At 42.0% G+C, this 20,696-nt stretch overlaps 1 pseudogene; it reads left to right on the top strand.

Annotated features, from left to right (window-relative positions):
• Positions 1 to 361: 361 nt before the first annotated feature.
• The window catches only part of LOC129137654 (transcription factor Spi-C-like), a 63,034-nt pseudogene continuing 42,699 nt past the window's right edge, over positions 362 to 20,696 (top strand).

Genomic DNA, 20,696 nt, shown 5'->3' with positions numbered 1-20,696 from the left:
AGTTTCTTCCTAGTCTCGATGGTCTTTACATTTTGGCATGATTTTGCAGTGGCTGGTACCAGTTGTTCCTTTCTGTGTTTAATGCTTCCTTCAGGAGCTCTTTTAGGGCAGGCCTGGTGGTGACAAAACCTCTCAGCATTTGCTCATCTGTAAAGTATTTTATTTCTCCTTCACTTATGAAGCTTAGTTTGGCTGGATATGAAATTCTGGGTTGAAAATTCTTTTCTTTAAGTATGTTGAATATTGGCCCCCACTCTCTTCGGGCTTGTAGAGTTTCTGCCGAGAGATCCACTGTTAGTCTGATGGGCTTCCCTTTGTGGGTAACCCGACCTTTCTCTCTGGCTGCCCTTAACATTTTTTCCTTCATTTCAACTTTGATGAATCTGACAATTTTGTGTCTTGGAGTTGCTCTTCTCGAGGAGTACCTTTGTGGCATTCTGTGTATTTCCTGAATCTGAATGTTGGCCTGCCTTGCTAGATTGGGGAAGTTCTCCTGGATAATATCCTTCAGAGTGTTTTCCAACTTGGTTCCATTCTCCCCGTCACTTTCAGGTACACCAATCAGACATAGATTTGGTCTTTTCACATAGTCCCATATTTCTTGGAGGCTTTGCTCATTTCTTTTTATTCTTTTTTCTCTAAACTTCCCGTCTCGCTTCATTTCATTCATTTCATCTTCCATCACTGATACCCTTTCTTCCAGTTGATCACATCGGCTCCCGAGGCTTCTGCATTCTTCATGTTGTTCTCGAGCCTTGGCTTTCAGCTCCGTCAGCTCTTTTAAGCACTTCTCCATATTGGTTATTCTAGTTATACATTCGTCTAAATTTTTTTCAAAGTTTTTAACTTCTTTGCCTTTGGTTTGAATTTCCTCCTGTAGCTCGGGGTAGTTTGATCGTCTGAAGCCTTCTTCTCTCAACTCGTCAAAGTCATTCTCCATCCAGCTTTGTTCCGTTGCTGGTGAGGAGCTGCGTTCCTTTGGAGGAGGAGAGGCACTCTGATTTTTAGAATTTTCAGTTTTTCTGCTCTGAAGGTAGATAAATCCATCTTTGTGGTTTTATCTACCTTTGGTCTTTGATGATGGTGATGTACAGATGGGGTTTTGGTGTGGATGTCCTTTCTGTTTGTTAGTTTTCCTTCTAACAGACAGGCCCCTCAGCTGCAGGTCTGTTGGAGTTTGCTAGAGGTCCACTCCAGACCCTGTTTGCCTGGGTATCAGCAGCGGTGGCTGCAGAATAGCGGATTTTCGTGAACCGGGAGTGCTGCTGTCTGATTGTTCCTCTTGAAGTTTTGTCTCAGAGGAGTACCCGGCCGTGTGAGGTGTCAGTCTGCCCCTACTGGGGGGTGCCTCCCAGTTATGCTGCTCAGGGGTCAGGGGTCAGGGACCCACTTGAGGAGACAGTCTGTCCGTTCTCAGATCTCCAGCTGCGTGCTGGGAGAAACACTGCTCTCTTCAAAGCTGTCAGACAGGGACATTTAAGTCTGCAGAGGTTACTGCTGTCTTTTTGTTTGTCTGTGCCCTGTCCCCAGAGGTGGAGCCTACAGAGGCAGGCAGGCCTCCTTGAGCTGTGGTGGGCTCCACCCAGTTCGAGCTTCCCAGCTGCTTTGTTTACCTAAGCAAGCCTGGGCAATCGCGGGTGCCCCTCCCCCAGCCTCACTGCCACCTTGCAGTTTGATCTCAGACTGCTGTTGCTAGCAATCAGCAAGACTTCGTGGGTGCAGGACCCTCCGAGCCATGTGCAGGATGTAATCTCCTGGTGCGCCGTTTTTTAAGCCCGTCGGAAAAGCTCAGTATTAGGGTGGGAGTGACCCAATTCTCCAAGTGCCATCTGTCACCCCCTTCTCTGACTAGGAAAGGGAACTCCCTGACCCCTTGTGCTTCCCGAGTGAGGCAATGCTTTGCCCTGCTTCGGCTTGCACACGGTGCGCTGCACCCACTGTCCTGTGCCCACTGTCTGGCACTCCCTAGTGAGATGAACCCAGTACCTCAGATGGAAATGCAGAAATCACCCGTCTTCTGTGTCGCTCACGCTGAGAGCTCTAGACCGGAGCTCTTCCTATTTGGCCATCTTGGCTACCCTCTCCTGGTTTCACTTCTCTTGGATACATATTTAGGAGTGGAGTTGCTAGGTCATATGATAATTCTGTGTTTATTGAAGAATCACCAGACTGTTTTCCACAGTGGTTGTACCATTTTTCATCCCCACCAGCAATGTATGAAGGTTCCAATTTCTCTGCATCTTTACCAACATTTATTCTCTATTTTTAAGAAATGGCTATCCTAGTGAGTGTAAAATGGTATCTATTGTGCTTTTGATGCCTTTCTCTAATGACTAATGACATTGAACATCTTTTTATGTGCTTTTTGGCCATTTATATATCTTCAGAGAAATGTCTGTTCAAGTCTTTTGTCCCTTTTTAAATTGGGTTGTGTTTTGTTGCTGTTGAGTTGGATTTTTAAAGCTTTAGATTGCAGAAAACACAAGCTTAAACAAAAAATGATTTTCTTTTTTTTGAGTAGGAGGCTTACACAGCTGGAAGGTAAAAGGAGTGATTTGTTTAGTTCCAGGAATTCTAACAATGTGAGGAGGGCTCTGTGTCCTCTTTACATCTGTCAGCTGTGATTCCCTCAAATTAGTTGCAGAGATTTCTTTTGCTACAGAGTGGTAAGGCGACCTTCAGTAGCACCACATCCATCTCATCTCCTGACCGACAGTGGAAAGAAATCTTCCTAATACCTTCCATTTTAAAGGAATAGCATTAGGAGAAATATCTAATGTAGATGACGGGTTGATGGGTGCAGCAAACCACCGTGGGACATGTATACCTATGTAACAAACCTGCACATTCTCCACATGTATCCCAGAACTTAATGTATAATAAAAAATTACTTTTATATTTATTTATTTATTTAGAGACAGGGTCTTGCTCTGTTGCCCAGGCTGGAGTATAGTGGTGCAATCACAGCTCATCACAGCCTTAACCACCCAGGCTCAAGCGATCCTCCCACCTCAGCCTCCTGAGTAGCTGGGATTGCAGGTGTGCATCACCATGCCCGGCTAATTTTTTTTTTTTTAAGATGGAGTCTCGCTGTATCACCCAGGCTGGAGTGCAGTGGTGAGATCTTGGCTCACTGTAAGCTCCACCTCCCAGGTTCACACCATTCTCCTGCCTCAGCCTCCCGAGTAGCTAGGACTACAGGCGCCCACCACCATGCCCAGCTAATTTTTTTGTATTTTTAGTAGAGACGGGTTTCACCATGTTAGCCAGGATGGTCTCGATCTCCTGACCTCATGATCCACCTGCCTCGGCCTCCAGCTAATTTTTTTGTTTTTCATAGAGACGAAGTCTCCCTATGTTGCCCAGTCTGGTCTCAAACTCCTGGGCTCAAGCAATCCTCCCACCTCAGCCTCTCAAAATGTTGGAATTATAGGTGTGAGGCACTACGCCCACTCTCTAATACCTTTCAGAAAATGTCCAGGGAGAACCTAGTTTAGATTTCATGTCCAGGTCTTAAATGATCATGGTAGCCAATGTTATGGGTAGCATAATTTGCTGAGTCTAGGTCATGTACCCACTGATGTCGTCATGGTGACAAGTCAGTGTTGGCTCTGTCCTAACCACAGGGAAGGGGTTCTCTACAGAAAAGTAGAGTTTAGATCTGAGAAAGTAGTTGAGAATGAGTGCTGTATAGTGAATAATAGTAGATTTTTATCCCATTTTACCCCTTGTATCTTTGGTTGTATATATATTCACATACCATTCTAATTATACATATAGTTTCAAAAATGCCTCCGCTTCTCAAATGCAACTATACTTTATATATATTTTCAAAAACAGATCTACCTCCTTCTTCCAAAGATAAATATCTGTGTTTTGTGTCCTCCATGGCCACCCCTAAGAGAGGTGCAAGGAGGATTTCATTCCTGGGAATGACCTACTTTAATAGCTTGGGTATTTACTGAAGGACTGAGGAATTACAGGCACCTATTTCCAGGCTTGGTGTTTTTAGGCAGTATTTAAAACCTCAGTTGACGTTTGATGATTCTGTGGCATAATAACCACATCCAGAGATCTTGTCTAAACCTGGACCTTGACTCTTGATCCTCACCTTGTGGTTTCTATTTCTTGCCAATAGTCTATTCTGGCTTTTCCCCATCTCCCAGAATCATGCTTTCTCTTTGCTGTCTCCTTTGAACAATGTGAATGACTTGAAGGGGAGCCGGGCACGGTGGCTCATGCCTGTAATCCCAGCACTTTGGGAGGCTGAGGCGGGTGGATTACCTGAGGTCGGGAGTTCGAGACCAGCCTGACCAACATGGAGAAACCCCATCTCTGCTAAAAATACAACAAAATTAGCTGGGCATGGTGGTGCATGCCTGTAATTCCGGCTACTTGGGAGGCTGAGGCAGGAGAATTGTTTGAACCTGGGAGGCGGAGGTCATTGTGAGCCGAGATTGTGCCATCACACTCCAGCCTGGGCAACAGGAGAGAAACTCCATCTCAAAAAAAAAAAAAAAAAAGGGAAAATGAAGCTAAATAATGTGGCATTTCCCCAAAGATTATAACCTACTGGATGCATTTTTATAAGGGGTATGATGCTTTTGTCTGGCAAAGAATACCTAGAATATAATATGTGAGAGAGAATCAGACTTCCCAAATTTTCTGGCTTATCCAAGACCCAATATTTTATTTATTCATTTAATCATTTTTTCAACAATTTAAAAAATTGATGGATAATAAGTTACATAGTTTCAGGGCACACATGATAACAATACATTCATATAATTCGTATACATCACGTCAGTGTACTTGGGATATCCATCACCTTAATATTTGTCTTTATCCTAGAAATATTTGAATTTTTCTCTTCTATCTATTTTGAAATGTACAGTATGTTTTTGTAAACTATAGTCACCCTACTCATCTGTTGAACACTGGAGCTTATTTCTTCTATCAACTTTATATTTGTATCCATTTATCAACTTCTTTGAATCCCCTACTCTGTTACCAGAGTAGATTCTGGTAACCACCAATCTGCTCTCTACCTTCATGAGATCCACTTTTTCTTAGCTCCCACATATGAGTGAGAACACGTGGTATTTGTCTCTTTGTGTCACTTAACATAATGACTTCTAGTTCTATTTATGTTGCTGCAAATGACAGGGTTTTATTCCTTTTTACAGATGAATAATATTCCATTTTGTATATATACCACATTTTCTTTAGCCATTCATTTGTTGATGGGCACTTAGATCGACTCCATATTTTGGCTATTGTGAATAGTGCTGCAATAAACATGGGCGTGCAGATAGCTGTTTGATATATTCATTTCCTTTCTTTTGGAGATATACCCAGGAGTGGGATTCCTGGATCATATGGTAGTTCAATTTTTAGTTTTTTGAGGAACCTCCAAGCTGTTCTCTGTAGTAGCTGTACTAATTTCCATTCCCACCAACAGTGTACAAGGGTTCCCTTTCTTCCACATCCTCGCTAGCCTGCGTTATTGCCTGTCTTCTTGATAAAAGCCATTTTAACTGGGGTGAGATGATATCTCATTGTGGTTTTGATTTGCATTTCTCTAATAATTTGTGATGTTGAACATTTTTTATATGCCTGTTGGCCATTCGTATGGCTTCTTTTGAGAAATGTCTACTCAGATCTATTGCCCATTTTTAAATTGGATTTTGTTTGTTTTTTTCTATTGAGTTGTTTGAGCTCCCCATACATTCTGGTTATTAACCCCTTCTCAGGTGGTTAGTTATATTTTCTGCCATTCTGTGGGTTTTCTCTTCACTTTATTATTTCCTTTGCTATGCAGAAGTTTTTAGCTTGAAATAATCCCATTTGTCTATTTTTACTTTGTTTGCCTATGCTTTTGAGTTCTGACATAAAAAAATCTTCACCCAGACCAATGTCCTGGAGTGATTCCTCAATGTTTTCTGCCAGTAGTTTCATGGTTTGAGGATTTAGATTTAATCTTTAATCAATTTTGATTTGCTTTTTGTATATGGTAAGAGAGAAGGATCCAGTTTCATTCTTCTGCATATAGTTATCTAGTTTTCTTGGCACCATTTATTGAAAAGTCTATCCTTCCCCCCATTATATGTTCTTGGTACCTTTGTTGAAGATGAGCTGGCTGTAAATGTGTGGATTTACATCTGTGTTCTCTATTCTGTCCCATTGGTCTGTTCTGTCTGTTTTTATGCCAGTGTCATACTGATTTGGTTACTATAGCTTTGTAGTAAAATTTGAAGTCAGGTAGTGTAATGCCTCCAGCTTTGTTCCTTTTGCTCAGATTGCTTTGGTTATTTGGGGTCTTTTGTGGTTCCATATACGTCTTAAGATTTTTTTCTATTTCTGTAGAGAATGTAATTGGATTGCATTTAATCTGTAAATTGCTTTGAGTAGTATTATAATTTAACCAATATTAAGTATTTCAGTTCATGAATCTGGAATATCTTTTCATTTTGATGTGTCCCTTTCAATTTCTTTCCCAATATTTTAGTATGGTATTTCTTTATCTCTTTGCTTTTGTCTTCACAAATTTTAGCTTAGGATGCAGAATTTGGCCTTTTCAAATTCTGACTCCCAGTCCTCAAGGATTGCAAGGTATGGGTATAAAGATTTTTCTAAAAAATGAAGTTTCATTATTCCTTCTCTGCTTTTAGATGGTATAGCTTGGACTGAACTTGTGCTTTTCTCATATAATATTATTTGAGGCCACAAGTAATGTTCAATATCTTGCTATTTTTCTTGGGGCTGAGTCCAAAGATTTAACAAACCATCGGACAGCCAGTTGCATTTCTACTGTATAACAAAACTTTTCAAATAATTATTTAGGGATGGGAATAATTATCTCCTCTCTGTTTTGCACCCCACACTATCTCAGCTATTTTCATATGTTAGGGCCTGTTACTTAAATTATCTCATTCTTAGGTATAAATGACTCAGGACTTTTTCCTTTGCAGATGACAGAAACCCAACTCAAAACTGCTTTAACAAAATTAAAGTGGGTGGTGGGGAGTGCAGATGTGTGTTTCAGAGGAGGGAAGATTATCTCCACATCTACAAGTACATGCTAGATTGGGCACTGATGGACAGAATCATCAGTTTATTAGTGAAGCATAACTTGTGTGAACAAGACCAGCTGGCTCAAGCATTTGAAGATACTTTTGAGGTACTGAGGCAACATTCAACTGGAGATCTTCAAAACTTACCTGGTTTTCATCAGTGATTGTCCCCATGTCAGAGGAGATTCCAACTGCTATGGAATGTTGCTTACAGAGGAATCTATTTATAATTGGAGAACTTTAATAAATAATGCTGCAGACTTCTATTTTGAAGGAACTATTCATTGATCTTTGTGGAACATAACTGAAAGCCAGCTGGTACAGTCTGCTGTTTTCCAGCAAGAGGGAGGACAAGGCAGGAAGCTTCTCTGACTGTTTGAATAACTTCACAAATCTCGGTATAATCCCAAGATGGCATCTGCATTCAGTAAGCAGATAAAACTAAAGGCAGTTTCCAGTTTGTATCAAAAAAGGAAGAAAAATTTGCCAAACTTTGAGGAGTAGGAAAGGGCAACAGGAAGACCATGATCTATCAGAAAATGGCCAGGGACCTGAGGAATTATGGAAAAACTCAGGAAATCAACAAAATCTGGAGAAAGCTCATTTACCAATGAGCTTCAGTGGGGCCATTCTCTGAAGATCTCTCCATCTTGTTTCTTGGAGAAAGAGATTGTCTACTCACAGTGTGTTCAACTGATCAAGAACATCTCAGTTTAAGTAATTGGAATGCAAACTAAAATTATACATATACCAGTTACCATGAGCTTAGTCACCATGATTGCTAAATATACTCTCCCATTTCATCATCTTTTTTGGCATTAGAAATCCCTACAAGCTTCAGGATTTTTCTCTTAAAGCAAATACTGAAGATAAAAATATTAGCTTCATTGAGGCTATCTTTTATCAAATAGCACATAATTTATACAGACTTGGTGGGAAATTCTGCCAGTGAACAACTTTGTTGTTTCAAATCATCAAGCCCCATTTGAAAGTATGGACTAAATATCCTTGCTTTTACTATTCTCTATGCAGCCACTTTCTTCTAGGTTAACAATGCCAGTGCAGATGATTTGATTTATGTATTAATTTAAACATTTTCCTGTCTTACACTCAGGTGAAAAATCATTTGGATATATATCTGATGGCTTTACAAAAATTATTTACAAAAAGTAATTGCATATAATACAGCGTTTATGCCAAAGTATGTTTATGTCTTAAAAACTTTAGTGGAAATGTGTATTCAGGTCCCTTGCTCATTTTCTAATTGGGTTTCTTGTTTTCTTAATATTGAGTTGTTGGAGCTCCTTCTGTATTTTGGATATTAATCCCTTGTCAGATGTATGGCTTGCAGCTGTTTTCTCCCAATCTGTGAGTTGTTTCTGCATGCTGTTGGTTGTTTCATTGGCTATGCAGAAGCTTTTTAGTTTGATGTAATCCGATTTGTCTATTTTTGCTTTTGTTGCCTGTGCTTTTGGGTCACATCCAAAAAACCGTTGTCCAGAGAGTGTCATGTAGTTTTTCCTCCCTGTGTTTTCTTCCAGTAAGTTTAGAGTTTCTGGTATTACGTTTGAATCTTTAATTCATTTTAATTTGATTTTTAGTTCTGTATATGGTGGAACAATTTTATTGTTCTGAAGGTGGAAATTTCATTTTCCCAACACTATTTATTGAAGGGACTGTCCTCTTCCTATTGCATATTCTGGTACCTTTGTTGAAAATCAATTGACTGTATAGTAGTAGGTTAATTTCCAAGCTCTCTGTTCCACTCCATTGGTCAATGTGTCTGTCTTTTTTTTTTTTTTCCAATACCATGTTGTTTTGATTGCTATAGATTTGTAGTATACTTTGAAATCTGGTGGTGTGATACCTCCAGCTTTGTCCTTTTTGTTCATGATTGCCTTGGTTGTTTGAGGTTTTTGTTGTCCATATGAATTTTTGTTTTGTTTTGTTTTTTGAGATGGAGTCTCACTCTATGGCCCAAACTGGAGTGCAAGTGGTGCAATCAAGGCTCACTGCAACCTCCGCCACCCAGCTTCAAGTGATTCTCGTCCCTCAGCCTCCCAAGTAGCTGGGATTACAGGTGAGTGCCACCATACCTGGCTGATTTTTGTATTTTTAGCAGAGATGGGGTTTTACCATGTTGGCTAGGTTGGTCTCGAACTCCTGATCTCAGGTGATCCTCCCACCTCGGCCTCCCAAAGTGCTGAGATTCCAGGTGTAAGCCACCATGTCCAGCCCCATATGAAGTTTTGGATTTTTTTTTTTATTTCTATGAAAAGTGATGTTGGGATATTCATAGGGATTGCATTGAATTTGTAGATCACTTTGGGTAGTATAACATTTTAGTAATATTAGTTCTTCTGAACCATGAACATGAAATATCTTTCCATTTATTTGTGTCTTATTCAGTTTATTTCATCAACACCTTATAGTTTTCGTTGTATAAGTCTTTTGTCTCCTTGGTTAAATCTATTGCCAATTTCTTTTTCTTGCTTAATTGCTCTGTCTAGAACTTCCAATTCCATGTTGAGTGGGCATTGTTGTCTTGTTCCAGATCTTGGGGGAAAGGCTTTCAGTTATTCACTGCTGAGTCACTGTTAGCTGTCAGCATCTCTGGATAGCTTTTATTGTTGAGCTACCTTTCTTGTATACCTAATTTGGTGATTGTTTTTATGGTTAAGGGATGTTGAATTTTGTCAATTTTTTTCTGCTTCTGATGAGATAATCATATGATTTTTTGTCATTTATTCTGTTAATGTGGCATATCATTTATTGACTTGCATATGTTGAACCCTCCTTGCATTCCAGGGATAAAGACATTTCTCAAAAGAATACATATAAATGGCTAACAGATATAATGAAAAATACTCGATATTGCTAATCATTAGGGAAATGCAAATTAAAGCCAAAATGAGACATCATCTCACACTGGTCAGAATGGCTTTTATCAAAAATATGAAAGATAAATGTTGTCAAGAATGTGGAGAAAAGGGAACAATTGTACAATGTTGGTGGGAATATAAATTAGTATAGTCAATATGGAAAACAGTATGGAGGTTCTTCAAAAAACTAAACATAAAATTGCCATATGATCTTGAAATCCCACTTCTGGGTATTTACCAAAAAGGTTTAAAATCAGTTTGTCGAAGAGATGTCTATATCCCATGTTCATTGCAGCACTATTCACAATAGCAAGTTACAGAATCAACTTAACTGTGCATCAACAAATGAGTGGATAAAGACAACGTTGCATACTTACAGAAAGGAATACTATGAAGCCTTAAAAAAGAAAGACATTCTCGGCCAGGCATGGTGGCTCACACCTGTAATCCCGGAAGTTTGGGAGGCCGAGGTGGATGGATCAGTTGAGGTCAGGAGTTCGAGACCAGCCTGGCCAACATGGTGAAACCCCGTCTCTACTAAAAATATAAAAATTAGCTGGGCATGGTGGTGGGTGCCTGTAATCCCAGCTACTCAGGAGGCTGAGGCAGGAGAATCACTTGAACCGGGGAGGTGGAGGTTGCAGTGAGCCGAGCTCGCACCACTGCACTCCAGCCTGGGTGACAGAGTGAGACTCAGTCTCAAAAAACAAACAAACAAAAAAACAAGAACAACAACACAAAGACATTCTGACATTTGTGACAACATAGATGGAATTAGAGAATATTATGCTAAGTGAATTAAGTCAGGTTCAGGAAGGCAAGTACTGCAGGTTCTCACATATATGTGGAATCTAAAACAAACCCGTAGAAGCAGAAGGTAGAATTGTGGTTACAGAGGCTGGGGGTTGTGGGGAAGGGGGAGATGGTGATCAAAGGGCATCAGATTTTAGTCAGACAGGAGGATTTTAAAAATACTTTTGAGTTCTATTGCACAGCATGGTGAATATAGTTAATAATAGAGTATTGTACATTTCAAAATAGCCAAGAGAGTAAATTTCAAATGTTCTCACCACGAAAATGTTAAGTATTTGAGGTACTGGATATGTTAACCAGCTTAATTATTCCACATTGTATTCATAAATTGTAACATCACTTTGTATCCCATAAATTTAATTATAAATTATCAATTTACAATTTCAAAAATAAAGTAGGAAGGGGATTTATTGGCTCATAGAGCTAAGTCTGAGGTCAATAGGATTAAGGTGTGGCTGGATCAGATGTCATCAGTACTCTGCCTTCCTTTCTATCCTTTTTATTCCTTCTTTTTTTTTTTTTTTTTTTGAGACAGAGTCTTGCTCTGTCACCAGGCTGGAGTGCAATGGCTTGATCTTGGCTCACTGCAACTTCTGCCCCCCGGGCTCAAGTGATTCTCTTGCCTCACCTCTTGAGTAGCTGGGATTACAGGTGCCCGCCACCATGCCCGGCTAATTTTTGTATTTTTAGTAGAGACGGGGTTTCACCATGTTGGCCAGCCTGCTCTCGAACTCCTCAGGTGATCCGCCCTCAGGTGATCCGTCCGCCTTGGCCTCCCAAAGTGCTGGGATTACAGGTATGAGCCATCATGCCCGGCCGGAAAGGGTTTCTTAATGAGAGCTGATGGGATGGGATTTGAACTGGCAGGAAATAAAGTGGCAGATACTCCTTTGGGCGGCTGCATCAGCAAGACTGGAATCAGGGAGTTGAGACGAGGTGGGTCAGGTAGGAGGAAGCCAACTCTCACTTCCTCCTTCTCTCCCCATTTGTCTTCTTTTTTACCCTGAGCAGATACCTGTCATCCTTTTTTTCATTTAATATTGTATCATAAGCATTTTCCATGTCGCTAATGTATTTTCTTAATAAACTTTTTATTTTGGAATAATTTTAGATTTACAGAGAATTAATGAAGACAACAGAGAGTTCTTGTATTCCCCTCCCCCAGTTTGCTTCTCCTGATGTTCTCATCTCACATGACTGGTCAATTGTCATAACTAAGAAACCACTCTTGTATGTTACTATTTTTATTTTTGAGACAGGGTCTCACTCTGTCACCCAGGCTGGAGTGCACAGGCACAATTTCAGCTCACTGCAACCTCCACCTCCCAGGCTCAAGCGATCCTCCCACTTCAGCCTCCTGAGTTGCCAGGACTACAGGCAAAAATTAAATGGGCGCGGTAGCATGCGCCTGTAGTTCCAGCTACTTGTAAGGCTGAGAAGAAGAATCGCTTGAACCCAGGAGGTGGAGTTTACAGTGAGCCGAGATCGTGCTACTGCACTCCAGCCTGGCAACACAGTGAGTCTCTGTCTCAAAAAAAAAAAAAAAAAATGCTGGAAACAATAAGTGGAGGGAAAGTAACAGGTACGGGAACCACCATGAACAAAACATTAGAGGCAGAAACAAGCTCTCTTTTTATGTTGGCCCCTGGGACAGTTTACTCTTCTCCCCACAAAGAGTAGCTGACCAACACTTGGAGGAAACTATGGCAAAGAGTTTAAAGCCTGGAGTGGAAAGATTAGGGGTGTGCTGGGGGAGAGACGGGGTGCTGAGAAGGAGTGAAGAGGCATGGCTGGAGAGAGAGATAGAGAGATGTGGGAGAGCAAAGTGACTTGTCACCACTGCTTTTTGGCTGGAGTGGCAGTGGGGATAATTATTAAAATAATCACTACTAATTGTAAAAATTCATGGACAATAGAAGGGAACATCCTCAGCTCCTTTTCACCACTTTTTTGTTTGTTTGTTGTTTTTTAACTGCTCCTAACAATCTGGTGTATTTCTTCACATGCTTTCTTCCTGTGCATACAAACCATAAGAATACAAACTTACAGGATACCAGGCAACACCAACCTCCTAAGCCTCGAACCTCTCTCTGCCACTGGCTGCTTCGTCCCTGTGCTGGTTCTCCTCCTAACCTCCAGGTGGGCTCTCTCTTCTTTCCCCTTCCTTCTCTTTTTTTTTTTTTTCTGATTGAGACAAAGTCTCACTCTGTCACCAGACTGGAGTGCAGGGCTGTGATCTCGGCTCACTGCAACCTCTGCCTCCCAGGTTCAAGCGATTCTTGTGCTTCAGCCTCCGAGTAGCTGGGACTACAGGCGTGCACCACCACACCTGGCTAATTTTTGTATTTTTTTTTTTTTGAGACAGAGTCTTGCTCCTTTGCCCAGGCTGGAGTGCAGTGGTGCGATCTCGGCTCACTGCAACCTCTGCCTCCCGGGTTCAAGCAATTCTCCTGCCTCAGCCTCCTGAGTAGGTGGGATTACAGGCACCCGCCACCACGCCCAGCTAATTTTTTTGTATTTTCAGTAGAGATGGGGTTTCACCATGTTGGTCAGGCTGGTCTCAAACCCCTAACCTCATGATCCACCTGCCTTGGCCTCCCAAAGTGCTGGGATTATAGGCGTGAGCCACCGTGCCCGGCCAATTTTTGTATTTTTAGTAGAGATGGAGTTTCACCATGTTGGCCAGGCTGGTCTCGAACTCCTGACCTCAGGTGATCCATCCGCCTTGGCCTCCCAAAGTGCTGGGATTACAGGCATGAGCCACGGCACCCGGCCCCCTTCTCCTCCTGAAAAGGCGGATCTCAAGGCTCAGTCCTGCTCTTCCCTCCACATCCTTTGCTCTTGCAGGTCTCCTCTTCCATGCAGGTGGCTCCCTCATCTCCTCTTCAATATCTGACTTCTCTCAAAAGTTCCAAGTCTGGATTTGCCATTACTTGTTGGACATCTCTTCCTTTATCTCATACCCACCACTGCTCATAAAGATTTGTCGACGACCAAAGTCAGTCATTTGTCTCAGTTTCCTTCTTTAAGCTTTCCATTTTTTATCACTGGCATTTGTGTATACCCAAAGTCATGGGCTCAAAACATTGGCCTTATCCTTGACTTTTCTCATTAACATCCAGCTCTAACTGGTTCTTCTCCTGTAATATCTTTCTCCTCCATCCCATAGTTTCAGTCTATTTTACCACCTAGATCATGATAGACTTCCTGCCATGAATCTGTCCCCACTCCAACCCGTCTCCTTACAGCTGCCACATGAACCTTTATAAAATGCTGTTTACATGTTAATCCTCTTCCTCCTGAACACAGAATTCCTCACCTTCTTGCTTACCTGCCACTGTCCCAATTTCTAATCCTGGTAATTATACCTCCCACCGTCTAGCACAAAACTGTCTTCCTAGACTCACCTCCTGCTCTTCCCACACCCGTGTTCCACTCCAGCGCAAATCATTTAGTTACTGGTCTCTTAAAACACTTTGCATTTGCTGACTCCTGGGTCTTTCCTTGAGCCACTAACTCAATCTGAAATTTTGATCTCCTTTTTTTTGAACTTGTTCAAGAACTTTTTTCCCAGCTCAAATCCCAGTCAAGCCCTGTCTCTTTCAAGAAGCATTCTTTTAGCTGGGCGTGGTGGCTCATATTTGTAATCCCAGCACTCTGGGAGTCTGAGGTGGGAGGATTGCTTGAGCCCTGGAGTTGAGACTAGCCTGGACAACATAGTGGGACCCCATCTCCACACACACACACACAAAGCATTTTTTGACCACCTCCACAGTCCATGGAACTGACCCTTCCAAAACCTGAGGCCAATGCTTATTGATAGACTGGGTTGGTATTTACATATTATATATTATCTCTTTGGCCTCCCTGAGTTTCCCCTGTGCAGAGACTATATCTATCTCTATTTACCTTCTATTTCTCTATTTATCTTCAGTGCCTGGCACAGGATCTGGACATCATAGATGTTCAATAACTTTTTGAAAAAATTATTTATATATTGAGAGACAGGGTCTCTCTGTCACCTAGGCTGGAATGCAGTGGCACGATCATAGTTCACCACAGCCTTGAATTCCTTGGGTCAAGGGATCCTCCAGCCTCAGTCTCCCAGGTAGCTAGGACTACAGGTGCAGGCCACCACACCTGGCTAACATTTTTTTTTTTTTTTTTTTTTTTTACTTTCCATCGAGATGGGGGTCTGGCTATGTTGCCCAAGCTGGTCTTGAACTTCTGGCCCCAAGCATTCCTCCTGCTTTGTCCTCCCAAAGTGCTAGGATTACAGGCATGTGCCACCATGCCTAGTCTCAATAGCTTTTATGTGGAATGATTATGCTTATGCATAGGATGAAGGTTTGAAGGCAAGAAGATAAAGTTTGGGGAATAAACAAGGGAGACGTTATAGGAATGGATGAAGGATAAAACTGTGGTGGGGACAAAGGGTTAAAGGAGAGGCAAAATTGGGTTTGGGGATTAAGATCGCAGAAGAGGGATACGAGTATGAGATTGTGTGAGACTGTCCTACATGTCATTGGCAGTGCTCATGTTAGAGGGACCATCTGGATGTGCTCATGAGGTTGTTGGGTGAGAACCAGATGGGCCTCAGGGTAGGGAAAATTGGGTGGAGTTTGGCCTCCTCAGATCTACAAAGGCAGACAACTCAATGAATTACTTACTTAATTTGACTCTTGTAGAGGCTCAAAGAAGCCCCTCCTGGAAGGTCTACCTGCTTGTTTCACAAAGGCCAAAGACAGGGAAGTATTTTGTTTACTGGATTCATTCAGAGAAGTATTTATTGAGCATATACTATGCACCAGGCATTGAGAACATAGAGATTTTGTTTTCCCTCAAGGAGTTCCTAGTCTAGTGGGGGGAAACAAAGACATAAAAAGTAAATGCAACAGTGTGTTACAATGGAGAAAGAAGCCCGTGTGGGGTATTATGGGGGCACAAAGCAGGGAGGGATAGGTTCACCTCGAGGAGATAGAAAAGGCTTCTCAGGGAGTCAACTTGAGCTGAGTCTTTAAATCTGTGTAGATATCTACCGGGTTGATGGGAATAAAGGACAGTTGGGGAGAGGGTAGGCATTCTGGGCAAACAGACAGCAAGAGTTGCAGGGAGCTGATGAAATTTCAGGGAAATTCATGAATTTTGGGTCAGGAAGAGATAAGTGATGTGGTTGCACAGAAAACAGGAGACCCATGAGGAGACGTCTTTGGTGTGCTGGGGAGAGATAATAAAGCCCTGCAGCAAGCAGGGGAACCAGGAATGGAGACGGGCAGGGTGGAAGACATGCGAAGGAAGTGGAGCGGTCAGGACTCCATTGTTTAATTGGTGATGACAGGAAGAGAAAGAGAAAGAGTAGACTGTGTGAGAGAGAGCAGAAGAGAAGGAAAGATTGGTCATTGTTACTCCCTGGTTCTTGGCTGGGGCAACTAGGTATATGATGTGTGTGTATTTGCTGAGATGTGGGACACATAAGGACTAGAAGAGTTGCTTGGTTTTTGATAACCAAGTCTGAGGTGCTTTTGGGAATCATGGCCCACTTAACTTTCCACTCCTTTTCATCTGTGAAAGCTCTGATGTCTGAGAAAGGTCAAAGGGATCCTTGGTAGAGAACTATAAGCAAGTACGATCCAACTTAAAATAACTTACTGAACATTCACTATGTGCCAGACACAGTGTGGTCCACGCTAATCTCCGAGGGGGCAGGGACTCTGACTTGTTCACGTTTGCATTCCAGTGCCTCATACAGAGGCTGACACACAGTGGACATTCAATTAATATTTGTTGAATGGATGACAAGACATGAATGAATATAACGGTTAATGGGTAATAGGAATATAGTAATGAGAATCTCCTGATGCCTCCTTTTGGGAGCAAGCTGTCTGGTTGGGGCGACAAATGTATAGATAACCAGTGTCCAAAGAGCATATTAAATACTTGAATAGAGGTTGGATGTAAGGGCAATGGGGACTGAAGAGAAAGGAGGAGTGACTGAGCCCTCGTGTTGGATTTTTAAGGATATGTACAAGTTTTCTAGGCAAAGAGGAAAAGAAATCCCAGGAAGAAGGAATAGACCATATCAAGGCTTAGAGGGGTGCAAATGTGTGGCACGATTCTCAGAATAACAAAATGTTTAATGCATCTGAATTCCACATGGCGATCATAATGCCCGCCATCGCCTTATAAGGAAATCCGCCCCATCCACAGTCAGAGGTGTACTTGGATGGGACCACTCCCCAGACAAAAGAGCAGGGTCAGTTTCTCACTATGTGTGTGTTGATCTGGAAAATACAGAGAGGATCAGGCAGTTAGCAGTAGGAACAAAGATGGAGAGAAGCCAGAAGGGCCAAGATGGCCATGGGGAACAGAAGTTACAAAGAAGTAGAACCTCATGGTAGAGAAAAGACATGCTGAGCAGAGGGAGAAGCCGCGGTTGTGTTTTTGGCTGAGAGCAGATGAAGTCAGACGGTCAGCCCATTAATCACATCTGTGTATATTAAAAATCTTTTAGTTAAAATATTTGCTTCTAACCATCAAATATATTTTAAAGAACTCATTAGGAGAGGGATAGTCTGTTATATTTACCCAGATATTTAATGTTTCTGTTGTTCTCACTTGATTCCCCGTGTTCCAGGTTTCCTTCTCACATCACTTCCCTTCTCTCTGAAGAATTTCTTAAGCAATTCTTTTAGATTACATATGCTGGAAATTGATTGTCTTAGTTTTTTTATCTTCTTTTCATCTGAGAATGTTATCATTTCACCTTCATTTCTCAAAGATTTTTTTCTGGATATAGAATTCTGAGTTGATAACTCTTTTCTTTCAGCACTTTAAAAATATTATTCTACTTTCTTTTTTAAAAAAAATTTATTTTCATAGGTTATTGGGGAACAGGTGGTGTTTGGTTACATGAGTAAGATCTTTAGTGGTGATTTATGAGATTTTGGTGCACCCATTACCTGAGCAGTAAACACTGCACCCAATTTGTGTTCTTTTATCCCTCACCCTCTTCCCACCCTTTCCCCCTGAGTCCCCAAATTCTATTGTATCATTCTTATGCCTTTGCATCCTCATAGCTTAGCTCCCACTTATGAGTGAGAATATAGGATATTTGGTTTTCCATTCCTGAGTTACTTCACTTAGAATAATAGTCTCCAATTGCATCCAGGTTGCTGCCATTAACTCATTGCTTTTTATGGCTGAGTAGTATTCCATCGTATGTATGTGTATATGCATATCACAGTTTCTTTATCCACTTGTTGATTGATGGGCATTTTGGTTGGTTCCACAGTTTTGCAATTGCAAATTGTGCTGCTATAAACATGCGTGTGCAAGTACCTTTTTTGTATAATGACTTCTTTTCCTCTGGGTAGATGCCCAGTAGTGGGATTGCTGGATCGAATGGCAGTTCTACTTTTAGTTCTCTGCGAATCTCCACACTGTTTTCCATAGTGGTTGTACTAGTTTACATTCCCACCAGCAGTGTAGAAGTGTTCCCTGTTCACCACATCCATGCCAACATCTATTATGTTTTGATTTTTTTGATGATGGCCATTCTTGCAGGAGTAAGGTGGTATCACATTGTGGTTTTGATTTGTGTTTTCCTGATTAGTGATGTTGAGCATTTTTCATATGTTGGTCATTTTGTATATCTTGAGAATTGTTGTCTATTCACGTCCTTAGCCCACTTTTTGATGGGATTGTTTTTTTCTTGCTAATTCGTTTGAGTTTGTTGTAGATTCTGGATATTAGTGCTTTGTCAGATGAATCTTCTGGCCTCCATTGTTTTTGATGAGAACCCTGCAGTCATTCAAATTATTGTTTCTCTATGGGAAATACATTGCTTTTCTCTGCTTGCTTTCAAGATTTTTTTCTTTGGCTTTAGTTTTCACTAGTTTGATTGTGATTATCTGGATGAGGATTTGTTTGTTTTATCCTGTTGGTGATTTGTTGAGATTTTCGAAGCTGTAAGTTATATCTTTTATGAAATTTGAAAAATTGGAAGTCATTATTTATTTATTTTTTTCTGCACCACACACTCTTATCTTTCTTTGACTCTGATGACATGAATGTTAGACCTTTTGGTTTTGTCCTTCATGTTCTTGAGACTCTATTTACTTAAACAATTTTTTCTTGATGTCATTCAAATTGCATAGTTTCTACTGAGCTATCTTCAAATTCACTGACTCTTTCCTTTGCTGTCTCCATTCTGCTGCAAGCTCACTCAGTGAGCTAAAACTTTTTTAAAAAATTTATTTTATTATTAATTTATTAATGGGGTATAGGTGGTTTTTGGTGACATGGATGAATTATATAGCGGTGAAGTCTGAGATTTTGGTGCACCCGTCACCTGAATAGTGTACATTGTACCTAATGCATAGATTTTGTTTCCTTGGTCCCCTTCCCACCCTCCTGAATCTCCTTCTGAATCTCTAAAGTCCATTATATCACTCTGTATGCCTTTGCGTATTCCTAGCTTAGCTCTCACTTATAAGTGAGAACATACAGTGTTTGGTTTTCCATTCCATTATCCCCTAGGGGGTTGGAATGGTAGAGGTTTCTTAAAGCTTATCTCCTTCTCCCATCTCATGCACTTTTTATTTATTTATTTTCCCCCAGTATTTTATTTACTGGTTTGATGGTTCAGGTTTCAGGCCAGTAGAAGAGGTGTCCCTGAGTAGGAATCGGTTGTGGGTAAAGCAAGTGGGTAAATGAAGACCCAGGCTTGACAGAGGTGGCTGGAGGAGCCCTCAGTGAGTCACAGTGAGGTCTTATCAGGGAGAAGGGTTGGAGCCACCTTAGCTCCCCTGCAAGGTCAGCAGGGACGTTTTCCACCTCTTAGATATGCTCCTGTCCCAGCGCTCTGGCTATTCAGACCAGACAGGCACCTCTTTTCATCTGTAGGATGTTGGTGTTCCAAATAGAGAGGAATTGTGACTGTTTCTTGTGCAAGCCTGATCCTGGAGGGTGCTCCTCTTGTGGGGATGCCGTCACCTTGATGTGTTCCACAATGGCCGTCTATAGTTGCACCCATGTCGAGCTCCTGTGGGAGAAGTCCCAACTGTGCATATGGTGGTGAACAAGGGGGGAAGGACTGCCTCTTCTCCAAGATCCTTCCCATGCACCAAAGCTGTCTGACTGTTGCGATAGAGCTGAAGACTTTCCCTGCTGAGCCCAGCACTTCAACTGCGCCTCTGCTCAAGGAAGCTTTCCACCAGCGGAAGGATCTGATGCTCAAGGCCTGCCATCCAGATTCTTTGGTCCCACAGAGTCTTCCCTTGATGGGGCGCACTCCCCCTTTTCCTATGAGTGGGAGTCCCTGTGAGCCACGCTACTGTGAATGTTGTTGCTCCTCTGGGTCTAGCTGCCCAGTGACGTTGCCACCCTCCAGGCTGGTGTTGGGAAATGCCAGTTGTGAATGCCAGTTTCCCAGACGTGGGTAGCAACACCAGCTCTACTGGGGGTAGCAGGGGAGTGACGTAGACTCTGAAATTCCTTGGTTATTGGTAGCCGTAGTATGTTGGCTTTCTTGAATGCTAGTTACAGTAGTAATGAGCTGGTCATGTGGACTCAGGACCTCCTGGTTAGCCGGAGTGATGCAGGCAGTGGTAACAGCTGAGATCACAGAGCCTCTTTCTTCCTGGGTGCAATGTTATTCTACCAGGAGATGCTGTAATGGACTGTGCTGGTTGGCCTCCAGCCAGGAGGTGGTGCTTGCAAATGAACACCAGCTGCGGTAGGTGTGTGTGTGTTGGGGGTGGGGGGGGGGGGTGGGGGCGTGGAGGGAGGAATACTCTGGTTTCACAGGCAATAGTCAGGGCCACGTAGCTCTCAAGAGATTCTGTCCTTTGTCTTAAGCTACCAGGGCAGGTGGCGGGGCAAAGCCAGATGGGGGCTGCGTCGGTGAGGTTTGTGCTCTGATTCTCCG

Source organism: Pan troglodytes, chromosome 19 (assembly GCF_028858775.2).
Source record: "Pan troglodytes isolate AG18354 chromosome 19, NHGRI_mPanTro3-v2.0_pri, whole genome shotgun sequence".
NCBI classification, from domain to species: Eukaryota; Metazoa; Chordata; class Mammalia; order Primates; family Hominidae; genus Pan; species Pan troglodytes.
The sequence above is the reverse complement of the archived record's forward strand: the minus strand, read 5'-3'. Positions and strand labels throughout refer to the sequence as shown.